The following is a 14,127-nucleotide window of genomic DNA, read 5'->3' on the forward strand; positions in this document are numbered from 1 at the left end:
TAAAATGGGAATAATAATAATGGTCTCCTATCTTTCGACAATGATAAATTCATCTGTGTTCTTGAGGCATGCAAATACTACAGCGATGAGTGGCCCAGAAAAGACCAGGAAAAAATGAATAATGCTGTATTTACTGCAGGCTTTGGGTATGTAGTAAATAAGGCACTACTAACTGGCTGGTGAAGATTACTTTTCCAAGTAGCTGCTTATTCAGTAGGTGCCATGTAATCACTACTTACTTATCCTGTATGATGAATGATAAAGGGCTATCTGGAAAAAGAATAAGAAAAAAAAAGCAAAATACATTTGGGAAAAAAAAAAAAAAAAAAAAAAAAAAAAAAAAAAAAAAAAAGCTTAATACTGATGTACAGGAAAGCACAGTTAGGATTTCATTGTCCATTCAGATTATAGTGTTCTCTGACTTTAAAGCACTTGATTTTGGCAGCCATCATAACATACTTCTAAGGCAATTGTCTTCTGTGCCAGCATGTGAATAGGTCTGTAACTTGAACCTTACTACAAGAGCTTTACTCAAAAATAGCATTTTGACTGTGCAAATGTATCCATTCTTCATGTCCAATTCTTTTTGTATGAAAAACAGGAAAAACAAAACAAATGGCTTTTTAAATAGATTTATTTTATTCCTTCTTAATATATATTCTGATGACACTATCTCTTTCCTGTTTTGATATTGCATTTTTCTGGATTCTCAGACCATTTGCAGTGTAGGCAACCTATTTGATTTCTTCACACTGTGTATAAAAAGGGATCTTCTTTCAACAAACTGATTTTTGCCATTAAAAAACAGCAAGGAAAATAATGAAGACTACTGTACCCTGTGGTTTGCTCACACTTCAAGTCAAACTTTATTAGAGCAGTCTGACCATGTTTAATCTTCAATTTAACTGCTTAGTAGACCATTGCTATCACATCTGTGAAAAGCATGTGCAATACACAAAACAAGCTGCCAAATGTCCCTTTGCAATTACATCATTCAGAGATCTGTATTGTCATTCTCTGTTTTGTATTTGTGTATACGATGTGTCATTGCAGCAGTCCCCTGACAGGGCTCATTTGAGTACAGTCAGAGTCATGTTTACTTTTCTATATATGAGGAGATCTAAACTCTGCCAAGACAGAACTTGCACAGATTTGTTGGGCTCATTTCTGCCCCATTTGTTGATGCTAGATTTAAAATTTGGATTTATCAAATTAGAATCGTGATATCTGAAGTAGTCTTGACATAAAAGGGAATCATCCACTACATAATACTTGCAGCCCTTCAATGTGTCTAATAAAGGAATATGCTTTATTGAACTCTAATTCTACACATTTCTAGACATTTACTTGATTTTCTTATCTGTGATATCTGAGAGCTACTTGAGATAATGGGAACACACTATATAAAATAAAACAATATATGAGCCTAAAGAAAAATTTAAAAGGATATCTTTAAAGCATTTATTCTTTCTACTTCTATTGAGAATCCTCATGAGGAAATATTCTGGAGCAAATTATTTCCATAAATGTCTCCTTCCATGTTCTGATCTTATTGACTGTGCACATGATTCATTCTGGCCATGTGAATTTGTTGCAACTGAACCCACGTGCAAAGTTAGTGCTGTGATTAACTCAGTTTGCAACAAACAGATTGCAACAATCTCCTTCAGGTTTCTACTTTCCACTTTACAAACAGCGCTACTAGTGATGAGCAGGATACAAACAATGGGCACAAAATTATTGTCAGGGATGGCTGCTACCTCTAGTCACTTATGAATTAAACATCTGCTGTCTCACACTGAAAATGTTTTAAGAACATTTTGCATATGAAAAGGATGACTGTAAAAGAGATTTCAGCGAAGAAATCTCTAGGTTGTTCTAAACACAGAAGCCTTGTTGCTCAGTAAAAGTCTGCCAGAGGTACATCACCCTTTGTGTTGCTGCCTGATAGAATCCGATGGCCTAAATTTCTTTTAATATATTTTGCTTAACATTCCTATTGGCTAGTTTCACATCTTCAGATAGACCTAGATATAAGAAAACACAGGAAAATAAGTAGAGTGGGGATCATCTGAACATGTGTTTTTATCTAGCCTCCCTCATGACAGAGAGGCCAGTTGAAAATACCCATTCCCCTTAACCACTCATGATGATACTCAGTGGAAAAAGCCTCTTACCACAGAAAAATTCTGGAAAACTAGGAAAATAAAAAGGAAAATAAAATCTAGGAAAAAAAAAAAAAGGAAGAAAAAACAAGGAAGAAAAAAAAACAAGGAAGAAAAAAAATACTAAGACAACTTTGACCACAAATAATGCTGCTGTTGTGCGATAAGGGATGAACATGACTGCAACAAGCAGACTTTCAGCAAGAACCATGCTAAATATAAAGAATTAAGTGCTAGGATATATCAGAATGATTGTAACCTGGCTGTAGCTAGAGTTAAAACTCATGTCTTCCTGGAACAGCACCTTGATGCTTGAAATCAAAAACAATTTGAAACTGTGATGTCTGTTTCTTGGTGTCAGGAAAAGAGATTAAGGAGAAAGAGACATCCTTCATATCATGGAATGTACTTTGGAAAGGTCACAGTGAGACCAAAGAAAAACCTGAATGGAGGGAGGATGGACTATATATCACCACTGCAGGGCTTGTTGCAATGCAGAGCTGTGAGCCAGTACCACAAGCATAAGAATGATGTCTAAACCCAACATAATCTGTGGTGGCAAGCAGTGGCCATGCAACAATGTGCTTTTTTTCTTTTAATTTTTTATTTAACCCAGCTATGACTGCACACAGGTTGATGTTTTAAAGACTGGATTTTACTTTTTTTTTTTTTTTTTTTTTTTTTTGAGACACTGAGATAGTTGAGGGTGTCTGGAGGCCACTCAGGTGACAGCAGGGAAACCTGAGAAATGTGCCCCATTACGTAGGAAAACTGAACCATTCAGATTTCCCATCTTTGTGGAAAATAAAGTGTGCTGATATGGCTGCTACTACATGGCTCTTAGGCCTTCAGATGCCTGCATAAATAATGGAAATTTTCCATGCTATTATCTCTATTGCAGGTAGATGCTCCATGGTATTGGTATCCACTTTGGCTTGGGCAGTTGCTAAAGTGGGTCATTTCAGTTCAGTCTATTATTTTATTTTTCATTTTCCTCCAATCTTTCCTTATATCTATTTCCCCAGTGGCTGAAAGATTAACGATTAACCTCCCATTAGGGAGGAACAAGAAGATGGCTGCAGCATTATTTATTTATTATTCCTTTTCTTAGCTGGAAATTGAATTATCGAATCCCTATATAAGACCCTTCTAATAAAAATGTCTGTTATCATAAACTAAATGTTCTTTAATAGTACCAGTAGATAGCTAGCCAGTAGAGCAGAACAGCAAGGGGGGAAAAAAGCAAACTCAGGTTTAGAATTATGCATAACTACACAAGGAAATAGCAAAACACCTTACAAAGATGAATGGATAAATCCTCAGTGTACCCTAGGATATGATCAAGTCTTTCTGAGTGACAGGAGGGAAATATTAACAAGGGTCACTATGTCGTTCGGTTGGGCCAAAATTTAAGTTGTCCTAGATATTAGATAAATGTTTCTATTTGTAAAATCTTCTGACTTCTGTTAATTAATATATGAAATAAAAGCCCTAAAATATCCCGTGCTGACCATGTCTCCTATCAGATGGTTCACCAAGGTCTTCAAAGATCATTGGGGTTCCCTAGAGTTCTGGCCAACCGACTTATTTACTCTAGTTGGTAGATGCCGCTATCCAGTATGGTGGGGTTCTTTCCAATACCTTTAATTTGTTATCAAAATAGTTCTTGTAAGCCATAGTACTCATCCTAAGCGATTGCTGCATTCTCCTCCATGTTGGCTCTCCTGAAGTCTGGACTTAAGTAGATTTTTTGTCCCCTTCTATTCCTCTGAGCTACATGGGTGAGAGAGAGGCTTGCCCCAGATTCTCTACACTTGGGATCTCACCAGCTCCCTGTCCTCTCATCACAGTTCCCAATGCAGGAATGGTCAGAGAGCTTGAGCAGTTCCTGACTTCTCTATATCTTCCTAAGAACCCTTCTAATGTCTGAAATGCTAGGCAGAAATTCAGGGCTAAGCAACAGCTCCGAGTTGGGTTACAGCAGCAAAGCCATGCCTGGACACTGAATACTATTTAGAGAACAGGAGTAGAAGACTTGGGCCCCGTCTGGCCCCTAGATTCAATGGTCCATCACATGGCATTGCTCAGGCTCATGTTGCTTTCTGGGCATAGTGGTGAGACATTGACCCTTCTCAGCTCAGTCTGGAGTGTGCTTTGAGTATTCACAGACTAAGCCGCATAAAAGTTAGAATGACATCCTGCATGTATGAAAACCCTAGACATTCTTGGGGTTTTATCACAGTTCAAAGTTGTTGGGAATATAAAGAGCTTTCATTCATCCATAGGCAGCCATAAGAGATACTTCCTAAACAAACATATAACCTAACACAAGCCTGCCCCTGAAATAAGAGGGGGTGACAACAGCACATTTGAGGTGTGTGCAGGCAGTGGCACATGTCTGTGTGTGTTCTACCATGTTTTTCCTAGGCAGAGTTGTGCATTTTTCTGGGGGATGTGTCTGCATTGGGATCCCTGGTCTGCCAACCTGTGGTGGTTTTACCCAGCTGGGCAGCTGAACTCCACCAGAGCCAGTATCTCACTCCCCCTTCCCAAAGGGAAAGGGAGAGAAAATACAATGGAAAAGACTCAAGCGTTGAGATAAGGACATGGAGATTACTCAACATTATTATCACAGGCAAAACACACCCAGCACAGGGAGATTAATACTATTTATTGCCTACCACTAGCAGACTAGAACAATGAGTAACGAACACCTTCCCCTCCATCCACTCTCTTCTACCTCCTCCTCCCCGGCGGCGCAAGGGAATGGTGGCTGCGGTCAGTCCCTGACACTTCATCTCCGCCGCTCCCTCACGGTCCCTCCCTGCCCCTGCTCCCCGTGGGGTCCCTCCCACGGGATGCCGTCCTTCCCCAGCTGAGCCTGCGGGGGCTGCCCACAGGCAGCAGCTCCTCAAGATCTGCTCCCACACGGCTCCGTACCACGGGGTCCATCCCCCAGGAGCAAACTGCTCCAGCACGGGTCCCCCACGGGCGGCAGCTCTCCCCAGACCCCTGCTCCTGCGTGGGCTCCTCTCCACGGGCTGCAGCTCCGGCCCGGGGCCTGCTCCTGCGGGGGCTCTCCATGGGCCGCAGCCTCCTCCAGGCCACATCCACCTGCTCCACCGGGGGCTCCTCCACGGGCTGCAGCGTGGAGATCTGCTCCGTGTGGGACCCATGGACTGCAGGGGGACAGCCTGCTCCACCAGGGGCCTCTCCACAGGCCGCAGGGGAACTGCTGCTGCCTGCCTGGAGCACCTCCTGCCCTCCTGCTGCACTCACCTTGGGGGCTGCAGGGCTGCTTCTCACTCCTCTCTCCCAGCTGCTGTTGCCCACTAGTTTTTTTTCCCCTTCCTTAACTCTGCTCTCCCACAGGCCCACCCAGCATTGCTCCTTGGCTCGGCTCTGGCCAGCAGCAGGTCCCTTTTGGAGCCAACTGGAGCTGACTCTGATCTGACGTGGGGCATCTGCTGGGCTCTGCTCACAGAGGCCACCTCTGCAACCTTCTGCTATCAAAACCTTGCCACATAAGCCCAATACACAGCCATCCTCCACAATGGGACAATAAAACATCACGGCCTTCCACCCTGGCCAAACACACAGAAGAGCACAGGACATAAGCCTGGGAAGGTGCAGCATCTGGCCCATCTCCACTGTGCCTGACAGAACTCCAGAGGTCCCTGTGGGCTGCACAGCTTGCCACAATCTCCAGAGTAGGCATGTCCACATGTGGTACAATCTGGCCTGTAGTTTCACATAATTACCTTAATTTAACAGAAAAGTAGAGAAAAAATTGCTGCTCTTAACAATGTTTTCTTTTTCTTGGGATTATTGGTTTTTAATTATTGTTCTAAGTGAATTGTATGCATAAGTGCCAGTGAAAACAGATTAGAAAAAAATATAGCTAAAAAATATTGATTTATGTTACAAGCTAAATTAATCTTTCCAGGAGAGAAACTGAAAAAGACACCAGAACATGCCACACTGGAATGTAGAAACTGTCAGCCCCATCGGTTCCTCTTTCAGTCTAGCATCAATTACAGTGGACTTGTAGCGATTTCATTTAATACTGAAGGGATCATGTTAAGGAAGGAATAAACGTTGATGAAGTATGTGTTTTGTTCAATTTGCTACTGTTTTAAAGAATGAGGTTTTAAACTTTCTGAAAGTTATTAGATTGTATGCATTCAATGAAAAGCAAGAAAATTTGTAAAGCGTAATATGACACTGATTTCTAAAGCAAAAAAGAAATTGGATCTAAAGTTCAGTGAACTATAACTTGTTTTCATTATGGACATTTCTACCAAGAGATTCTGCTAAGATTTAAAGCTGCTGCTAAATATACAGACACCTAGTTAAATGGCAAATCGCTGTACAGCTATAAGCTTGTAAGAGTGGGAACATTGCATATCCTATTCAGTGATTTCCTCTAGAAATTTACAGAAAGTGAGAAAGAAGAGGTAAGGTACTTACAAAGCCACCAGGAGAAAGGGCAGATCCCTCAAGCCCAGCAGAAGTGAAGACACAAGAAGGCATTGAGATGCTCCCAGGGTCCAGCATACCCTGACAGCCTCACTGTCCCTCCCGCTCAGCCGGGGCTCCACGTGCCCAACTTCTAAGGGACTCAGGGTAGTGGTGAAAGGGAACAAGAAGTAAGTGGGTAGTTTTGGAGCAATGAGAACCTTTCTGGAGTGGAGGAATTAGCATCTCATTTGCCCAATGACCAAAATTGCATTCACTGGCACCCAGCTTTCAGTGGGAAGTCAATTCCTCCGTAACTCCTAAATTTCAGCAATCTCTAGTTCAATGTTAATCTATATTTAATCATGTACATCCATAAAAAAGAGTTATGCCTGCCAAAATGAAGAGTATCAGAATGTCTGAAGTACTGTAAAATGGATGTTGAATTGATTTATTTTGTCTAAAGCACTCTTGAATATAGAATTGCTTTCATGGGGGGAAAATACCACCTGTTTCCTAGAAAATAGAACAAAGTATTGGGTGTGAGGAGACACATTCTCCTCCTTATCTGCCAGGGAAACCTTACAACTAGGACTCATGGGATAGCATTGACAAATGATTTAATTCCATGATGCTTGACCCATATTCCTTAAGTGGGATTTTTAAAATGAGATGAAATATCCAGTTTCTTCTCTGAGGTTTCAGGTGCCTCAATATTACATTGTCTAATATATCTATATATATGCAACATTTGAGAGCTTTGAAAGAAAATTGCCTATTATAGCTTAAAACCACATTAAATCCTTTTAGCCATTTTGTGTGTGTAGTACAATTTCTAAAGATGATGAACAAAGCCAGGCAATTTAGAGACTCTAGTGAGTGAATAAACACTGAATGAATATGAACAAATGAAGGAATATGAATAGATTTTTGTTGTTGTTTTCTGGCTATTAAAATAAATAAATAAATAAATAATAAATATTTCAGACTTATCCAAAACTCTTCATAAAATTCTTGATGAGCTGAAGTATTGAAAAATGTATTTTGGATTTCAGCACTTTTTTCTTTTTTTTTTTTTTTTTTTTTTTTCATGCTAAAGCACTTCACCATGTTTTAAAATATAGATGGAGGGAATTTTGAAACATCACTTGAATAAAAATATCTCAACTACTTAATTCTTAAAAGTCAATATTTTCCTTTTGAGCAAAGTCAAGAGGACACTGAAAGTTTTTCAGTGTCACTAGAAGTTCATTTTGCATTTTAAACAAAAGTTTCAGCTGTGAAAGTTCCACTGAGCCGTATTAAAAGCATTAAATTAGGAAAAAGGACTCCTGCAGCAGATGGTGGGATGTCCCAGTATATTCAGGACAGTTTACGTGTACAGTAAAAAAAAATCAAAAAACTGTAAAATTAAAATGCTGTTAGTTCCTCTGATTCATTTTTAAAGTAAAGACCATTTCCATGTTTTCTGATTCATGGAACATTTCCAATTTTATTTTTTTTGTAGCCTGCCATGACTGTTTAACTAAACTTTGCAGTTCTCTCACCCTCACACTTGACACAAAGTAGGGAAAACTAAGAGATGCATACACTCTGTTACAATCTTGTTTCTCTTTTAAATCAAAACTTCTGATGTTTAAAGAGGAGTTGTGGATGAAAGAAAGTATAGCTTGAGGCTATGATACAATGCACTTAAAGGTCCCAAAAGAAATATTCTTAACAGTTACAACCAGCTCTGAAACATAACCTAGGAATGTAAATGTTAAGGCTGGGCTCTTACATTCAAATTTCCTGACACACTGTGGGCTGACAGCCTTTAAATTTATAAAGACTTCCTACCTAAACAACCAAAAGAGCTGAAGATCACTTAGAATAATTATTTTGATCTGTACTTACAAAACAGTAGCAACCTGTGAGGAAGTATTATCATGCATATACCCAACTGATTATTTCTTCTGATCATACACATATTATCATATCATACACGGAGCTGGACTTGATGATCCTTATGGGTCCCTTCCAACTTGGGATATTCTATGATTCTATGATATTCAACATCTTTTTTTTTCTTTCTTTCTTTCTTTCTTTCTTTCTTTCTTTCTTTCTTTCTTTTTTTTTTAAGTGCACAATTTGGAGGCTAGTTTTGTCTGTACAAGTACATAGTCTGGGGTGTGTGTATGTTGGGGCATTCCTAACCCTATTACACACATTTCTGTAAAACAATATGTACATTCACAGTGTGGTTTAGAATGGATTGAGAAGTTATTCTTCTTCACAACTGTTTATATAATACTTGGGTATTTCATGGAAAAAAACTTTTCTCTTCTCTTCCTAAAATTTTATTTTTCAAAACAGAACAAAAGAAATAATTTTTTGGACTCCTGTGGCTGTCCACAATCCAAGGAATGATCAATCCTGTGGCTCCAAGCCCTAAATTCTAAGGAGAACAAGGGCACCTTAAATTTTGCAACTAAAAGTACCTGAGGGGTAGGTACCTAATGGGCCCTGTCAAATAGATGTGCTCATTGGCATGGCTATTGTACAACCGCACTAAGTTCAGCACAGAGCTTGTTAGCAACAACTACTTTCATTCAAAACTGTCATAACTTTGGGTCAGGATGACCTCCACATTGTGTAATACAGGTCATCGAGTAACATTTAAAATCCCCAGTTGGACACAAGAATGAGACTCAAGGTTCCCTTCTGCTTCCTATATAACTTTGAATGGAAAAGCTAAGGTCCCTCTGTGGGCAGCTGGCCTTTATAGTCATGAGCTGTCCAGAACTGGTATCAACTACTCTTCATTAATTAATTTTTATTTTACTTGGACTACTATCCCTCATTCTGAAAATGAAAAAAATAAAGTAAAATTGGGGAGAACTGAAAGAAATTTCAGTCAGAATTTCGAATTTCTCATGCTACTGAAGTTGAAATGCACTCCAATTCACATCAAAGGTGCACAATCCTTGTACCGAGAAGTATATCTCACACTTTTTATAATTAGGACACTTGCTGAATACATATATATTCTGGTCTGTGGAAGTGTAGAGAGGGTGTGGATTTTTATTTATTTTTTTTCCCCATAAGATTTTATGCACACTAAATGTGTCTGAAAGTTTTTTTCTTTCTTACTTTCTTAAAAGAATGAATGTATTTTGTGACAGCACTCTAATAGCTCGGGAGGGTTAAAAAGGATGTCAAACTTTTGATCATTCTGGCATGTATGCAAATACTTCAGGTGACAGGAGAACAAAAACCTGAAATATGCAACTGCATGAATTTCTGGGGTGAAGAACTGCTGACATAAGGACAGTGAAACAAAATAGTTAGTTTATCTGTGGAGAGTATAGTAATGCAAACAGCAGGACAGTTGATGATCTGAAAATTATTTTAGTCCTGAGTGACAGTAGAACAAGAATTTCTGATCACACTGAACATAAAAATTCCCATATTGATTCAAGCCAAAGTTGCATCCAGTTGAGTCTCCTGCATCTGAACATGGGCAGTAGCAAATACTTTGGGAAGAGCATTAGAAATGGGACAGATGGAAGGTAATTCTTTCCTAGGTATAACCTTCCAGCTTCAGGCAGTCTGAGGTTTATGGACTTCCTCAGCCAGAGGGTGCATTCAAAACATTGATTTTAATAGCCATTGATGGAGCTCCCTTCCATGCATTTGTCTAATGGATTTTTGAGCCCATTTATAATTTTGGCCTCCACTGCTTCCTCTGGCAATGAACTCCACAATTTAATTATGCATTATTATGCATTGTGTGAAAAAGGACTTTGCTTTAGACCTATTGCCTGGTCATCTGAGTTTTTTTTTTTTTTTTTTTTTTTTTTAATAGTACAAGCAATAACAAATAATCATTTATGCAGTCTGTGACTTCAGATACATCTATCTATCTCCCCTCCCTCATCTGCTTTCCAGACTTAACAGTCTCAGCCTAAGTCTCTTCCTTCCTACTGATGCTATTTCATACATCTAATCCCTGTTGCTCTTTCCTGTACCTTTATCTATCTCTCAAGTTCTTTGAGCTGCACAGTGCTAAGTTTACAGGATGTGGGCAGACCACAGATTTATACAATACTGTACCAGTCCTGTTTTGTTCTGTTAATTCCCCCAGTGTTCTTGGCAGATGTTTACCAAAAAGAAAAAGAAAAAGAAAAAGAAAAAGAAAAAGAAACCTTGCAGAAAAAAACTATGGTATAGAACATAATGGATTTGAACTAGAACTATACACTTTCAAGAACATCATTGATTTAAAATGTGATTAAATAGAAGTACACATCCTAACATATCCTGACTTCATCCTTCCCACCTTGCTCTTAAATGCCAATGAACAGGCTTGCAGACTTGTTAATTCATTGGCATGTTTCTGAGCAACACTAAACTTCCCAGCTCTGGCTGATGTCAAAAGGAGTCAAGAGTGGCTAGCCCTCACAGAATTGGACCTGAAATGCATTGTTCTGGTAACTGTTTATGCTATGTGACATTGTCACTTCCATATTATTTGTGGAGCTTGATGCTGGGAAAAATGAATTTCTCAAGAGGTTATGAAAGATCAGGGATGCTATAATGTCATCATAATTACATGTAACTTGGGCATCGGCATTACATAAAAGCATATTGAATGCTTACTTAACATAACATTTGAATAAATCATGTTTAAAATCATCATGTTCACTGAAACATTTATTTCAGCTCGAGCCACATAGTTTAAGCTTCTCATACATAAACATTTTTGGCATTATTTATGAAAACTTGGCTTACATCCACTTAATTTATACTTTGAAAAACAGAAGATAGCTATGTGAATTGTACATTTCTAGCAGAAACCTCCATCATCTGATGCTTACTGAGGTTTCAGCAGATCTACAATGGTAATTCAATAACTGTGTCTATAATATCCCAGGAGTTTTAAACACAGTTTCCCATTTTTACATTTGGCATTTCAGTCTGTACTTTTTTATCTTGATAGGCTGAAATAATTTGTTAGTGCCTATCATTCTGGGTGACAGTGATGCTCTGGAATAACCAGCCCAGTTAGCATGGGTTGAACCTCCTCAGAAAAGAGAAAGTGAATTTTTTGACTCATTGGTGTGAGTGCCTCAGTGCTTCTGAAGTTTCTGGAGGAAGGGTTGGCAGGGTGGGTTGAGCAGTCCTGAGGCAGAAGCCCAGAAGCTTCTCAGGATGAAGTTTTACCTTGAAGCTTTGCATCTGGCTGTTACAGTCTGCAGTTATTGCACCAAAGCCATGTAGTACAAGTTTAATTTGGACTCTGTGGTGTATGCTGGGTCAATCAACAAAAGTATTTTCTTCACTTCAGAATGAAAAGGCCTCTAGTATTATAAGGTATGCATTCTCCAAGTCTGTGGAGAGGGAGTTCAGCATCCCTTTTGTTTTTTTATTCTGTTTGTACACGGCTTGTGCCAGGTGTGCAGAGTTCTTTTTAGAGTAGAAAAGGAAAGTATTCTCAGTAGTGGTGTCGATGTTCAGATGCTTTCAGAATCTGAAGCTGAAATAGCTCTGTCTTGTTGTTAGCATTATCTTCTGAGCTATAAATATTAGCCTTTGTATCTATACTTTTATACTGAATCATTTTAGTAGATACACAACATCAAGAGTACTTGTTAAGCATTCTGTGATACACTAACATTGCTTTGTGCCCTGGCCTGAATCCAGAAAGGGCTATTACATTTCACTCTCCTAAAGATTATTTTCAAATGAATATGATATTTAGCTTAATTTTTGCTTTTATATGATCTTGTAAGATTTAAAGGTGTGACACAAAATGATGATTTATGTTTAAAATTTAACTTACATTTAGTTAGAAGACACTACCAGTTCCAGCAACAGAGTACTAATATAACAGCTTTCCTGTTTCTTTGCTGCCTAACTTCCATTAGCAGAGATATTCCTCATGGAGCTCCAACTTAAAACATGTATGACATCTTAGTCCGATAAGCTTTTGGAGGGCAATATGCTCAATGCACTGAAACAGATCTAGCTTTCCTTCCCGTTCAGTCACCATGGGTGGGATTTATCTCATGCAATATTACACACCCAGAAGTTAGACATCTAGCTAAGTATAGGCTCTGTTCATAGTTACTGCGTAGTTATGAAGGGTGATTCATCTACACTGCTTTAGTCTTTTTCAGCCTTTGGATTTGCTTTCAGTCTTTGGACTTGTTTTTGTTTGTTTGTTTTTTTCTTTTCCATTGATTATTAAAGTAGCCTTTGGTAACTATCTCAGACACATTTAAATTTTGACGTTTACATCAGTAAGGAGGAATCCCAGTGACAGATATTCTGAATTGCGGTATCATCTAGAAATTGTTCAGGCTTTAAAAAGACCAGAAAGCTGTTATTTTGTAGTTCAGAAAAGTTCTAACCTTCCAGTATAGGTTGGTCACAGTATCTTTTCCTATATTATATTGAGTGAGACTTCAAGGGAGCTGGGGAGAAAAAAAAAAAGGGCAGAAAGATGAGCTACTATTTTTGTTAGTTTAATAATCCTAAATGCAAAACATTAGCTCTTTCTAGCAACAAAAACTCCACCAGCAGCAATACTAAAACCATATGCCCTCCATTTGATTTACCATCAACGACTGCCTGACTGCACACAGAGCCTCTCTGCTAATAGTGGCTCTAGGCAAGTGCATGTATAATATTCAAAGCAGTTTTGTTCTTTTATTAAAGTTGTGATAAGGATGCAAAGCATTTTAATGGGAATAATCAATTATATAATGATATTCATATACAACAAAGTGCTTTTAATATAAGTACTTTTAATGTGGTGCTTTTGTGATGGGGGAATTATATCTGTAATATTTTCAGAAGCATGTCTTCTACTGGTGCCAGGCAGACAGCAGTAGGAGACTTCTGTAGGAGATGAACTCAATTTACTCATCATTCACAAGGAAGCATTTTTCAATGCAGAGACCAAAGGATTTTACCACTCTGCTGAATAAGAGAATTTCAACATCAAGATGTGTCTACATTTTTCTATGACAAGGAAAAAATGGAGTGCATTATCAGTCTGAATAAAAGTCCATCGTGAAACTTCAACATTTAAAAGATGACATTTGATTCTTTCCCGATACATTTGCCTAACCGTTTTCCCAATCTCCCTTGCTATTACCATTTTTCTTCCCAAAAAAGAAGCTAAGTTAATTCTATTCTGATATTGGCATTTTGCTGATGGATGCTAAAAGTTATAAAATAAATGGTGGCCATACAACATGTTTGCACTCTTTTGAAAAATTTTAATAAATATATTAACAGAAACTGTACATTTATGTAAGCGCCTTTTTATCTAACACGTACTGATCTATTTAGCTAAGGGAATCGAAAACTATCGAAATTTATTCCATCTATACTGCACATAGTAATGTAGAAATGGTGCCCTCTTCCACCCATAGCTCATTTGCTATCAATCCCATGCCAGATTTCTTGGTATCAGGTAAGATGCATCTTCAGCTGTCATTCCTTTGGTTATGTT

Source organism: Oxyura jamaicensis, chromosome 1, assembly GCF_011077185.1.
Source record: "Oxyura jamaicensis isolate SHBP4307 breed ruddy duck chromosome 1, BPBGC_Ojam_1.0, whole genome shotgun sequence".
In the NCBI taxonomy this organism is placed as follows: domain Eukaryota; kingdom Metazoa; phylum Chordata; class Aves; order Anseriformes; family Anatidae; genus Oxyura; species Oxyura jamaicensis.